This window comes from Paroedura picta, chromosome 11 (assembly GCF_049243985.1).
Source record: "Paroedura picta isolate Pp20150507F chromosome 11, Ppicta_v3.0, whole genome shotgun sequence".
Taxonomy (NCBI): Eukaryota; Metazoa; Chordata; class Lepidosauria; order Squamata; family Gekkonidae; genus Paroedura; species Paroedura picta.
Genome location: NC_135379.1, coordinates 54,143,038 through 54,158,276, shown reverse-complemented (window position 1 = coordinate 54,158,276; position 15,239 = coordinate 54,143,038).

Sequence of the window (15,239 nt, the reverse complement as noted above, 5' to 3'; positions counted from 1 at the left end):
TTTACAAGGAAATAAAATGTGAAAAAAATATTTCTACATCCCATGGCCTTTCCCAACCATTTAAATTTTTTTCTTACAGGTCTAACGCTTCCGAAAAACCAATACAACGCCCACCCGGAACAATATATAAAGCTAAACGAACCGTTCACTGGGTACATATCCGTACGAAAATCCCTATTGATTTTCCTGTTTTTATAAGGAAGTAAAATGTGAAAAAAATATTTCTACATCCCATGGCCTTTCCCAACCATTTAAATTTTTCTCTTACATGTCTAACACTTCCAAAAAACCAATACAACGCCCACCCGGAACAATATATAAAGCTAAACGAACCGTTCACTGGGTAATTATCCGTAGGAAAATCCCTATTGATTTACCTGTTTTTAAAAGGAAATAAAATGTGAAAAAATATTTCTACATCCCATGGCCTTTCCCAACCATTTAAATTTTTCTCTTACAGGTCTAACACTTCTGAAAAACCAATACAATGCCCACCCGGAACAATATATAAAGCTAAACGAACAGTTCACTGGGTACATATCCGTACGAAAATCCCTATTGATTTACCTGTTTTTACAAGGAAGTAAAATGTGAAAAAAATATTTCTACATCCCATGGCCTTTCCCAACCATTTAAATTTTTCTCTTACAGGTCTAACACTTCCGAAAAAACAATATAACGCCCACCCGGAACAATATATAAAGCTAAACGAACAGTTCACTGGGTACTTATCCGTACGAAAAACCCTATTGATTTACCTGTTTTTACAAGGAAGTAAATGTGAAAAAAATATTTCTATATCCCATGGCCTTTCCCAACCATTTAAATTTTTCTCTTACAGGTCTAACACATCCGAAAAACCAATACAACGCCCACCCGGAAGAATATATAAAGATAAACGAACCGTTCACTGGGTACTTATCCGTATGAAAATCCCTATCGATTTTCCTGTTTTTACAAGGAAGTAAAATGTGAAAAAAATATTTCTACATCCCATGGCCTTTCCCAACCATTTAAATTTTTCTCTTACAGGTCTAACACTTCTGAAAAAACAATACAACGCCCACCCGGAACAATGTATAAAGCTAAATAAACCGTTCACTGGGCACTTATCCGTACGAAAAACCCTATTGATTTACCTGTTTTTACAAGGAAATAAAATGTGAAAAAAATATTTCTACATCCCATGGCCTTTCCCAAACATTTAAATTTTTTTCATACAGGTCTAACGCTTCCGAAAAACCAATACAACGCCCACCCGGACCAATATATAAAGCTAAACGAACCGTTCACTGGGTACATATCCGTACCAAAATCCCTATTGATTTTCCTGTTTTTATAAGGAAGTAAAATGTGAAAAAAATATTTCTACATCCCATGGCCTTTCCCAGCCATTTAAATTTTTCTCTTACATGTCTAACCCTTCCAAAAAACCAATACAACGCCCACCCGGAACAATATATAAAGCTAAACGAACCGTTCACTTGGTAATTATCCGTACGAAAATCCCTATTGATTTACCTGTTTTTAAAAGGAAATAAAATGTGAAAAAAATATTTCTACATCCCATGGCCTTTCCCAACCATTTAAATTTTTCTCTTACAGGTCTAACACTTCCGAAAAACCAATACAACGCCCACCCGGAACAATATATAAAGCTAAACGAACCGTTCACTGCGTACTTATCCGTACGAAAAACCCTATTGATTTACCTGTTTTTACAAGGAAGTATATGTGAAAAAAATATTTCTACCTCCCATGGCCTTTCCCAACCATTTAAATTTTTCTCTTACAGGTCTAACACTTCCGAAAAACCAATACAACGCCCACCCGGAACAATATATAAAGCTAAACGAACCGTTCAATGGGTACTTATCCGTACGAAAAACCCTATTGATTTACCTGTTTTTACAAGGAAGTAAAATGTGAAAAAAATATTTCTACATCCCATGGCCTTTCCCAACCATTTAAATTTTTCTCTTACAGGTCTAACACTTCCGAAAAAACAATATAACGCCCACCCGGAACAATATATAAAGCTAAACGAACAGTTCACTGGGTACTTATCCGTACGAAAAACCCTATTGATTTACCTGTTTTTACAAGGAAGTAAATGTGAAAAAAATATTTCTACATCCCATGGCCTTTCCCAACCATTTAAATTTTTCTCTTACAGGTCTAACACATCCGAAAAACCAATACAACGCCCACCCGGAAGAATATATAAAGATAAACGAACCGTTCACTGGGTACTTATCCGTATGAAAATCCCTATCGATTTTCCTGTTTTTACAAGGAAGTAAAATGTGAAAAAAATATTTCTACATCCCATGGCGTTTCCCAACCATTTAAATTTTTCTCTTACAGGTCTAACACTTCCGAAAAAACAATACAACGCCCACCCGGAACAATGTATAAAGCTAAACAAACCGTTCACTGGGCACTTATCCGTACGAAAAATGCTATTGATTTACCTGTTTTTACAAGGAAATAAAATGTGAAAAAAATATTTCTACATCCCATGGCCTTTCCCAAACATTTAAATTTTTTTCATACAGGTCTAACGCTTCCGAAAAACAATACAACGCCCACCCGGACCAATATATAAAGCTAAACGAACCGTTCACTGGGTACATATCCGTACCAAAATCCCTATTGATTTTCCTGTTTTTATAAGGAAGTAAAATGTGAAAAAAATATTTCTACATCCCATGGCCTTTCCCAGCCATTTAAATTTTTCTCTTACATGTCTAACCCTTCCAAAAAACCAATACAACGCCCACCCGGAACAATATATAAAGCTAAACGAACCGTTCACTTGGTAATTATCCGTACGAAAATCCCTATTGATTTACCTGTTTTTAAAAGGAAATAAAATGTGAAAAAAATATTTCTACATCCCATGGCCTTTCCCAACCATTTAAATTTTTCTCTTACAGGTCTAACACTTCCGAAAAACCAATACAACGCCCACCCGGAACAATATATAAAGCTAAACGAACCGTTCACTGCGTACTTATCCGTACGAAAAACCCTATTGATTTACCTGTTTTTACAAGGAAGTATATGTGAAAAAAATATTTCTACCTCCCATGGCCTTTCCCAACCATTTAAATTTTTCTCTTACAGGTCTAACACTTCCGAAAAACCAAAACAACGCCCACCCGGAACAATATATAAAGCTAAACGAACCGTTCACTGGGCACTTATCCGTACGAAAAACCCTATTGATTTACCTGTATTACAAGGAAATAAAATGTGAAAAAAATATTTCTACATCCCATGGCCTTTCCCAACCATTTAAATTTTTCTCTTACAGGTCTAACACTTCCGAAAAACCAAAACAACGCCCACCCGGAACAATATATAAAGCTAAACGAACGGTTCACTGGGTACTTATCCGTACGAAAATCCCTATTGATTTTCCTGTTTTTACAAGGAAGTAAAATGTGAAAAATATATTTCTACATCCCATGGCCTTTCCCAACCATTTAAATTTTTCTCTTACAGGTCTAACACTTCCGAAAAAACAATACAACGCCCACCCGGAAGAATATATAAAGATAAACGAACCGTTCACTGGGTACTTATCCGTATGAAAATCCCTATCGATTTTCCTGTTTTTACAAGGAAGTAAAATGTGAAAAAAATATTTCTACATCCCATGGCCTTTCCCAACCATTTAAATTTTTCTCTTACAGGTCTAACACTTCCGAAAAAACAATAGCCCACCCGGAACAATGTATAAAGCTAAACAAACCGTTCACTGGGCACTTATCCGTACGAAAAACCCTATTGATTTACCTGTTTTTACAAGGAAATAAAATGTGAAAAAAATATTTCTACATCCCATGGCCTTTCCCAACCATTTAAATTTTTTTCTTACAGGTCTAACGCTTCCGAAAAACCAATACAATGCCCACCCGGAACAATATATAAAGCTAAACGAACAGTTCACTGGGTACATATCCGTACGAAAATCCCTATTGATTTACCTGTTTTTACAAGGAAGTAAAATGTGAAAAAAATATTTCTACATCCCATGGCCTTTCCCAACCATTTAAATTTTTCTCTTACAGGTCTAACACTTCCGAAAAAACAATATAACGCCCACCCGGAACAATATATAAAGCTAAACGAACAGTTCACTGGGTACTTATCCGTACGAAAAACCCTATTGATTTACCTGTTTTTACAAGGAAGTAAATGTGAAAAAAATATTTCTACATCCCATGGCCTTTCCCAACCATTTAAATTTTTCTCTTACAGGTCTAACACATCCGAAAAACCAATACAACGCCCACCCGGAAGAATATATAAAGATAAACGAACCGTTCACTGGGTACTTATCCGTATGAAAATCCCTATCGATTTTCCTGTTTTTACAAGGAAGTAAAATGTGAAAAAAATATTTCTACATCCCATGGCCTTTCCCAACCATTTAAATTTTTCTCTTACAGGTCTAACACTTCCGAAAAAACAATACAACGCCCACCCGGAACAATGTATTAAGCTAAACAAACCGTTCACTGGGCACTTATCCGTACGAAAAACCCTATTGATTTACCTGTTTTTACAAGGAAATAAAATGTGAAAAAAATATTTCTACATCCCATGGCCTTTCCCAACCATTTAAATTTTTTTCATACAGGTCTAACGCTTCCGAAAAACCAATACAACGCCCACCCGGACCAATATATAAAGCTAAACGAACCGTTCACTGGGTACATATCCGTACCAAAATCCCTATTGATTTTCCTGTTTTTATAAGGAAGTAAAATGTGAAAAAAATATTTCTACATCCCATGGCCTTTCCCAGCCATTTAAATTTTTCTCTTACATGTCTAACCCTTCCAAAAAACCAATACAACGCCCACCCGGAACAATATATAAAGCTAAACGAACCGTTCACTTGGTAATTATCCGTACGAAAATCCCTATTGATTTACCTGTTTTTAAAAGGAAATAAAATGTGAAAAAAATATTTCTACATCCCATGGCCTTTCCCAACCATTTAAATTTTTCTCTTACAGGTCTAACACTTCCGAAAAACCAAAACAACGCCCACCCGGAACAATATATAAAGATAAACGAACCGTTCACTGGGTACTTATCCGTACGAAAAACCCTATTGATTTTCCTGTTTTTACAAGGAAGTAAAATGTGAAAAATATATTTCTACATCCCATGGCCTTTCCCAACCATTTAAATTTTTCTCTTACAGGTCTAACACTTCCGAAAAACCAATACAACGCCCACCCGGAACAATATATAAAGCTAAACGAACCTTTCACTGGGTACTTATCCGTACGAAAAACCCTATTGATTTACCTGTTTTTACAAGAAAGTAAATGTGAAAAAAATATTTCTACATCCCATGGCCTTTCCCAACCATTTAAATTTTTCTCTTACAGGTCTAACACTTCCGAAAAACCAATACAACGACCACCCGGAACAATATATAAAGCTAAACGAACGGTTCACAGGGTACTTATCCGTATGAAAATCCCTATCGATTTTCCTGTTTTTACAAGGAAGTATATGTGAAAAAAATATTTCTACCTCCCATGGCCTTTCCCAACCATTTAAATTTTTCTCTTACAGGTCTAACACTTCCGAAAAACCAAAACAACGCCCACCCGGAACAATATATAAAGCTAAACGAACCGTTCACTGGGCACTTATCCGTACGAAAAACCCTATTGATTTACCTGTATTACAAGGAAATAAAATGTGAAAAAAATATTTCTACATCCCATGGCCTTTCCCAACCATTTAAATTTTTCTCTTACAGGTCTAACACTTCCGAAAAACCAAAACAACGCCCACCCGGAACAATATATAAAGCTAAACGAACGGTTCACTGGGTACTTATCCGTACGAAAATCCCTATTGATTTTCCTGTTTTTACAAGGAAGTAAAATGTGAAAAATATATTTCTACATCCCATGGCCTTTCCCAACCATTTAAATTTTTCTCTTACAGGTCTAACACTTCCGAAAAAACAATACAACGCCCACCCGGAAGAATATATAAAGATAAACGAACCGTTCACTGGGTACTTATCCGTATGAAAATCCCTATCGATTTTCCTGTTTTTACAAGGAAGTAAACTGTGAAAAAAATATTTCTACATCCCATGGCCTTTCCCAACCATTTAAATTTTTCTCTTACAGGTCTAACACTTCCGAAAAAACAATAGCCCACCCGGAACAATGTATAAAGCTAAACAAACCGTTCACTGGGCACTTATCCGTACGAAAAACCCTATTGATTTACCTGTTTTTACAAGGAAATAAAATGTGAAAAAAATATTTCTACATCCCATGGCCTTTCCCAACCATTTAAATTTTTTTCTTACAGGTCTAACGCTTCCGAAAAACCAATACAATGCCCACCCGGAACAATATATAAAGCTAAACGAACAGTTCACTGGGTACATATCCGTACGAAAATCCCTATTGATTTACCTGTTTTTACAAGGAAGTAAAATGTGAAAAAAATATTTCTACATCCCATGGCCTTTCCCAACCATTTAAATTTTTCTCTTACAGGTCTAACACTTCCGAAAAAACAATATAACGCCCACCCGGAACAATATATAAAGCTAAACGAACAGTTCACTGGGTACTTATCCGTACGAAAAACCCTATTGATTTACCTGTTTTTACAAGGAAGTAAATGTGAAAAAAATATTTCTACATCCCATGGCCTTTCCCAACCATTTAAATTTTTCTCTTACAGGTCTAACACATCCGAAAAACCAATACAACGCCCACCCGGAAGAATATATAAAGATAAACGAACCGTTCACTGGGTACTTATCCGTATGAAAATCCCTATCGATTTTCCTGTTTTTACAAGGAAGTAAAATGTGAAAAAAATATTTCTACATCCCATGGCCTTTCCCAACCATTTAAATTTTTCTCTTACAGGTCTAACACTTCCGAAAAAACAATACAACGCCCACCCGGAACAATGTATTAAGCTAAACAAACCGTTCACTGGGCACTTATCCGTACGAAAAACCCTATTGATTTACCTGTTTTTACAAGGAAATAAAATGTGAAAAAAATATTTCTACATCCCATGGCCTTTCCCAACCATTTAAATTTTTTTCATACAGGTCTAACGCTTCCGAAAAACCAATACAACGCCCACCCGGACCAATATATAAAGCTAAACGAACCGTTCACTGGGTACATATCCGTACCAAAATCCCTATTGATTTTCCTGTTTTTATAAGGAAGTAAAATGTGAAAAAAATATTTCTACATCCCATGGCCTTTCCCAGCCATTTAAATTTTTCTCTTACATGTCTAACCCTTCCAAAAAACCAATACAACGCCCACCCGGAACAATATATAAAGCTAAACGAACCGTTCACTTGGTAATTATCCGTACGAAAATCCCTATTGATTTACCTGTTTTTAAAAGGAAATAAAATGTGAAAAAAATATTTCTACATCCCATGGCCTTTCCCAACCATTTAAATTTTTCTCTTACAGGTCTAACACTTCCGAAAAACCAAAACAACGCCCACCCGGAACAATATATAAAGATAAACGAACCGTTCACTGGGTACTTATCCGTACGAAAAACCCTATTGATTTTCCTGTTTTTACAAGGAAGTAAAATGTGAAAAAAATATTTCTACATCCCATGGCCTTTCCCAACCATTTAAATTTTTCTCTTACAGGTCTAACACTTCCGAAAAACCAATACAACGCCCACCCGGAACAATATATAAAGCTAAACGAACCTTTCACTGGGTACTTATCCGTACGAAAAACCCTATTGATTTACCTGTTTTTACAAGGAAGTAAATGTGAAAAAAATATTTCTACATCCCATGGCCTTTCCCAACCATTTAAATTTTTCTCTTACAGGTCTAACACTTCCGAAAAACCAATACAACGACCACCCGGAACAATATATAAAGCTAAACGAACGGTTCACAGGGTACTTATCCGTATGAAAATCCCTATCGATTTTCCTGTTTTTACAAGGAAGTAAAATGTGAAAAAAATATTTCTACATCCCATGGCCTTTCCCAACCATTTAAATTTTTCTCTTACAGGTCTAACACTTCCGAAAAAACAATACAACGCCCACCCGGAACAATGTATAAAGCTAAACAAACCGTTCACTGGGCACTTATCCGTACAAAAAACCCTATTGATTTACCTGTTTTTACAAGGAAACAAAATGTGAAAAAAATATTTCTACATCCCATGGCCTTTCCCAACCATTTAAATTTTTCTCTTACAGGTCTAACACTTCTGAAAAACCAATACAACGCCCACCCGGAACAATATATAAAGCTAAACGAACCGTTCACTGGGTACTTATCCGTACGAAAAACCCTATTGATTTACCTGTTTTTACAAGGAAGTAAATGTGAAAAAAATATTTCTACATCCCATGGCCTTTCCCAACCATTTAAATTTTTCTCTTACAGGTCCAACACTTCCGAAAAACCAAAACAACGCCCACCCGGAACAATATATAAAGCTAAACGAACCGTTCACTGGGCACTTATCCGTACGAAAAACCCTATTGATTTACCTGTATTACAAGGAAATAAAATGTGAAAAAAATATTTCTACATCCCATGGCCTTTCCCAACCATTTAAATTTTTCTCTTACAGGTCTAACACTTCCGAAAAACCAAAACAACGCCCACCCGGAACAATATATAAAGCTAAACGAACGGTTCACAGGGTACTTATCCGTATGAAAATCCCTTTCGATTTTCCTGTTTTTACAAGGAAGTAAAATGTGAAAAAAATATTTCTACATCCCATGGCCTTTCCCAACCATTTAAATTTTTCTCTTACAGGTCTAACACTTCCGAAAAAACAATACAACGCCCACCCGGAACAATGTATAAAGCTAAACAAACCGTTCACTGGGCACTTATCCGTACAAAAAACCCTATTGATTTACCTGTTTTTACAAGGAAATAAAATGTGAAAAAAATATTTCTACATCCCATGGCCTTTCCCAACCATTTAAATTTTTTTCTTACAGGTCTAACGCTTCCGAAAAACCAATACAACGCCCACCCGGAACAATATATAAAGCTAAACGAACCGTTCACTGGGTACATATCCGTACGAAAATCCCTATTGATTTTCCTGTTTTTATAAGGAAGTAAAATGTGAAAAAAATATTTCTACATCCCATGGCCTTTCCCAACCATTTAAATTTTTCTCTTACATGTCTAACACTTCCAAAAAACCAATACAACGCCCACCCGGAACAATATATAAAGCTAAACGAACCGTTCACTGGGTAATTATCCGTAGGAAAATCCCTATTGATTTACCTGTTTTTAAAAGGAAATAAAATGTGAAAAAATATTTCTACATCCCATGGCCTTTCCCAACCATTTAAATTTTTCTCTTACAGGTCTAACACTTCTGAAAAACCAATACAATGCCCACCCGGAACAATATATAAAGCTAAACGAACAGTTCACTGGGTACATATCCGTACGAAAATCCCTATTGATTTACCTGTTTTTACAAGGAAGTAAAATGTGAAAAAAATATTTCTACATCCCATGGCCTTTCCCAACCATTTAAATTTTTCTCTTACAGGTCTAACACTTCCGAAAAAACAATATAACGCCCACCCGGAACAATATATAAAGCTAAACGAACAGTTCACTGGGTACTTATCCGTACGAAAAACCCTATTGATTTACCTGTTTTTACAAGGAAGTAAATGTGAAAAAAATATTTCTATATCCCATGGCCTTTCCCAACCATTTAAATTTTTCTCTTACAGGTCTAACACATCCGAAAAACCAATACAACGCCCACCCGGAAGAATATATAAAGATAAACGAACCGTTCACTGGGTACTTATCCGTATGAAAATCCCTATCGATTTTCCTGTTTTTACAAGGAAGTAAAATGTGAAAAAATATTTCTACATCCCATGGCCTTTCCCAACCATTTAAATTTTTCTCTTACAGGTCTAACACTTCCGAAAAAACAATACAACGCCCACCCGGAACAATGTATAAAGCTAAATAAACCGTTCACTGGGCACTTATCCGTACGAAAAACCCTATTGATTTACCTGTTTTTACAAGGAAATAAAATGTGAAAAAAATATTTCTACATCCCATGGCCTTTCCCAAACATTTAAATTTTTTTCATACAGGTCTAACGCTTCCGAAAAACCAATACAACGCCCACCCGGACCAATATATAAAGCTAAACGAACCGTTCACTGGGTACATATCCGTACCAAAATCCCTATTGATTTTCCTGTTTTTATAAGGAAGTAAAATGTGAAAAAAATATTTCTACATCCCATGGCCTTTCCCAGCCATTTAAATTTTTCTCTTACATGTCTAACCCTTCCAAAAAACCAATACAACGCCCACCCGGAACAATATATAAAGCTAAACGAACCGTTCACTTGGTAATTATCCGTACGAAAATCCCTATTGATTTACCTGTTTTTAAAAGGAAATAAAATGTGAAAAAAATATTTCTACATCCCATGGCCTTTCCCAACCATTTAAATTTTTCTCTTACAGGTCTAACACTTCCGAAAAACCAATACAACGCCCACCCGGAACAATATATAAAGCTAAACGAACCGTTCACTGCGTACTTATCCGTACGAAAAACCCTATTGATTTACCTGTTTTTACAAGGAAGTATATGTGAAAAAAATATTTCTACCTCCCATGGCCTTTCCCAACCATTTCAATTTTTCTCTTACAGGTCTAACACTTCCGAAAAACCAAAACAACGCCCACCCGGAACAATATATAAAGCTAAACGAACAGTTCACTGGGTACATATCCGTACGAAACCAATACAACGCCCACCCGGAAGAATATATAAAGATAAACGAACCGTTCACTGGGTACTTATCCGTATGAAAATCCCTATCGATTTTCCCTATTGATTTACCTGTTTTTACAAGGAAGTAAAATGTGAAAAAAATATTTCTACATCCCATGGCCTTTCCCAACCATTTAAATTTTTCTCTTACAGGTCTAACACTTCCGAAAAAACAATATAACGCCCACCCGGAACAATATATAAAGCTAAACGAACAGTTCACTGGGTACTTATCCGTACGAAAAACCCTATTGATTTACCTGTTTTTACAAGGAAGTAAATGTGAAAAAAATATTTCTACATCCCATGGCCTTTCCCAACCATTTAAATTTTTCTCTTACAGGTCTAACACATCCGAAAAACCAATACAACGCCCACCCGGAAGAATATATAAAGATAAACGAACCGTTCACTGGGTACTTATCCGTACGAAAAACCCTATTGATTTACCTGTTTTTACAAGGAAATAAAATGTGAAAAAAATATTTCTACATCCCATGGCCTTTCCCAAACATTTAAATTTTTTTCATACAGGTCTAACGCTTCCGAAAAACCAATACAACGCCCACCCGGACCAATATATAAAGCTAAACGAACCGTTCACTGGGTACATATCCGTACCAAAATCCCTATTGATTTTCCTGTTTTTATAAGGAAGTAAAATGTGAAAAAAATATTTCTACATCCCATGGCCTTTCCCAGCCATTTAAATTTTTCTCTTACATGTCTAACCCTTCCAAAAAACCAATACAACGCCCACCCGGAACAATATATAAAGCTAAATGAACCGTTCACTTGGTAATTATCCGTACGAAAATCCCTATTGATTTACCTGTTTTTAAAAGGAAATAAAATGTGAAAAAAATATTTCTACATCCCATGGCCTTTCCCAACCATTTAAATTTTTCTCTTACAGGTCTAACACTTCCGAAAAACCAATACAACGCCCACCCGGAACAATATATAAAGCTAAACGAACCGTTCACTGGGCACTTATCCGTACGAAAAACCCTATTGATTTACCTGTATTACAAGGAAATAAAATGTGAAAAAAATATTTCTACATCCCATGGCCTTTCCCAACCATTTCAATTTTTCTCTTACAGGTCTAACACTTCCGGAAAACCAAAACAACGCCCACCCGGAACAATATATAAAGCTAAACGAACGGTTCACTGGGTACTTATCCGTACGAAAATCCCTATTGATTTTCCTGTTTTTACAAGGAAGTACAATGTGAAAAAAATATTTCTACATCCCATGGCCTTTCCCAACCATTTAAATTTTTCTCTTACAGGTCTAACACTTCCGAAAAAACAATACAACGCCCACCCGGAAGAATATATAAAGATAAACGAACCGTTCACTGGGTACTTATCCGTATGAAAATCCCTATCGATTTTCCTGTTTTTACAAGGAAGTAAAATGTGAAAAAAATATTTCTACATCCCATGGCCTTTCCCAACCATTTAAATTTTTCTCTTACAGGTCTAACACTTCCGAAAAAACAATAGCCCACCCGGAACAATGTATAAAGCTAAACAAACCGTTCACTGGGCACTTATCCGTACGAAAAACCCTATTGATTTACCTGTTTTTACAAGGAAATAAAATGTGAAAAAAATATTTCTACATCCCATGGCCTTTCCCAACCATTTAAATTTTTTTCTTACAGGTCTAACGCTTCCGAAAAACCAATACAATGCCCACCCGGAACAATATATAAAGCTAAACGAACAGTTCACTGGGTACATATCCGTACGAAAATCCCTATTGATTTACCTGTTTTTACAAGGAAGTAAAATGTGAAAAAAATATTTCTACATCCCATGGCCTTTCCCAACCATTTAAATTTTTCTCTTACAGGTCTAACACTTCCGAAAAAACAATATAACGCCCACCCGGAACAATATATAAAGCTAAACGAACAGTTCACTGGGTACTTATCCGTACGAAAAACCCTATTGATTTACCTGTTTTTACAAGGAAGTAAATGTGAAAAAAATATTTCTACATCCCATGGCCTTTCCCAACCATTTAAATTTTTCTCTTACAGGTCTAACACATCCGAAAAACCAATACAACGCCTACCCGGAAGAATATATAAAGATAAACGAACCGTTCACTGGGTACTTATCCGTATGAAAATCCCTATCGATTTTCCTGTTTTTACAAGGAAGTAAAATGTGAAAAAAATATTTCTACATCCCATGGCCTTTCCCAACCATTTAAATTTTTCTCTTACAGGTCTAACACTTCCGAAAAAACAATACAACGCCCACCCGGAACAATGTATTAAGCTAAACAAACCGTTCACTGGGCACTTATCCGTACGAAAAACCCTATTGATTTACCTGTTTTTACAAGGAAAAAAAATGTGAAAAAAATATTTCTACATCCCATGGCCTTTCCCAACCATTTAAATTTTTTTCATACAGGTCTAACGCTTCCGAAAAACCAATACAACGCCCACCCGGACCAATATATAAAGCTAAACGAACCGTTCACTGGGTAAATATCCGTACCAAAATCCCTATTGATTTTCCTGTTTTTATAAGGAAGTAAAATGTGAAAAAAATATTTCTACATCCCATGGCCTTTCCCAGCCATTTAAATTTTTCTCTTACATGTCTAACCCTTCCAAAAAACCAATACAACGCCCACCCGGAACAATATATAAAGCTAAACGAACCGTTCACTTGGTAATTATCCGTACGAAAATCCCTATTGATTTACCTGTTTTTAAAAGGAAATAAAATGTGAAAAAAATATTTCTACATCCCATGGCCTTTCCCAACCATTTAAATTTTTCTCTTACAGGTCTAACACTTCCGAAAAACCAATACAACGCCCACCCGGAACAATATATAAATCTAAACGAACCGTTCACTGCGTACTTATCCGTACGAAAAACCCTATTGATTTACCTTTTTTTACAAGGAAGTATATGTGAAAAAAATATTTCTACATCCCATGGCCTTTCCCAACCATTTAAATTTTTCTCTTACAGGTCTAACACTTCCGAAAAACCAAAACAACGCCCACCCGGAACAATATATAAAGATAAACGAACCGTTCACTGGGTACTTATCCGTATGAAAATCCCTATCGATTTTCCTGTTTTTACAAGGAAGTAAAATGTGAAAAAAATATTTCTACATCCCATGGCCTTTCCCAACCATTTAAATTTTTCTCTTACAGGTCTAACACTTCCGAAAAAACAATACAACGCCCACCCGGAACAATGTATAAAGCTAAACAAACCGTTCACTGGGCACTTATCCGTACGAAAAACCCTATTGAGTTACCTGTTTTTACAAGGAAATAAAATGTAAAAAAAATATTTCTACATCCCATGGCCTTTCCCAACCATTTAAATTTTTCTCTTACAGGTCTAACACTTCTGAAAAACCAATACAACGCCCACCCGGAACAATATATAAAGCTAAACGAACCGTTCACTGGGTACTTATCCGTACGAAAAACCCTATCGATTTTCCTGTTTTTACAAGGAAGTAAAATGTGAAAAAAATATTTCTACATCCCATGGCCTTTCCCAACCATTTAAATTTTTCTCTTACAGGTCTAACACTTCCGAAAAAACAATACAACGCCCACCCGGAACAATGTATAAAGCTAAACAAACCGTTCACTGGGCACTTATCCGTACAAAAAACCCTATTGATTTACCTGTTTTTACAAGGAAATAAAATGTGAAAAAAATATTTCTACATCCCATGGCCTTTCCCAACCATTTAAATTTTTTTCTTACAGGTCTAATGCTTCCGAAAAACCAATACAACGCCCACCCGGAACAATATATAAAGCTAAACGAACCGTTCACTGGGTACATATCCGTACGAAAATCCCTATTGATTTTCCTGTTTTTATAAGGAAGTAAAATGTGAAAAAAATATTTCTACATCCCATGGCCTTTCCCAACCATTTAAATTTTTCTCTTACATGTCTAACACTTCCAAAAAACCAATACAACGCCCACCCGGAACAATATATAAAGCTAAACGAACCGTTCACTGGGTAATTATCCGTAGGAAAATCCCTATTGATTTACCTGTTTTTAAAAGGAAATAAATTTGAAAAAATATTTCTACATCCCATGGCCTTTCCCAACCATTTAAATTTTTCTCTTACAGGTCTAACACTTCTGAAAAACCAATACAATGCCCACCCGGAACAATATATAAAGCTAAACGAACAGTTCACTGGGTACATATCCGTACGAAAATCCCTATTGATTTACCTGTTTTTACAAGGAAGTAAAATGTGAAAAAAATATTTCTACATCCCATGGCCTTTCCCAACCATTTAAATTTTTCTCTTACAGGTCTAACACTTCCGAAAAAACAA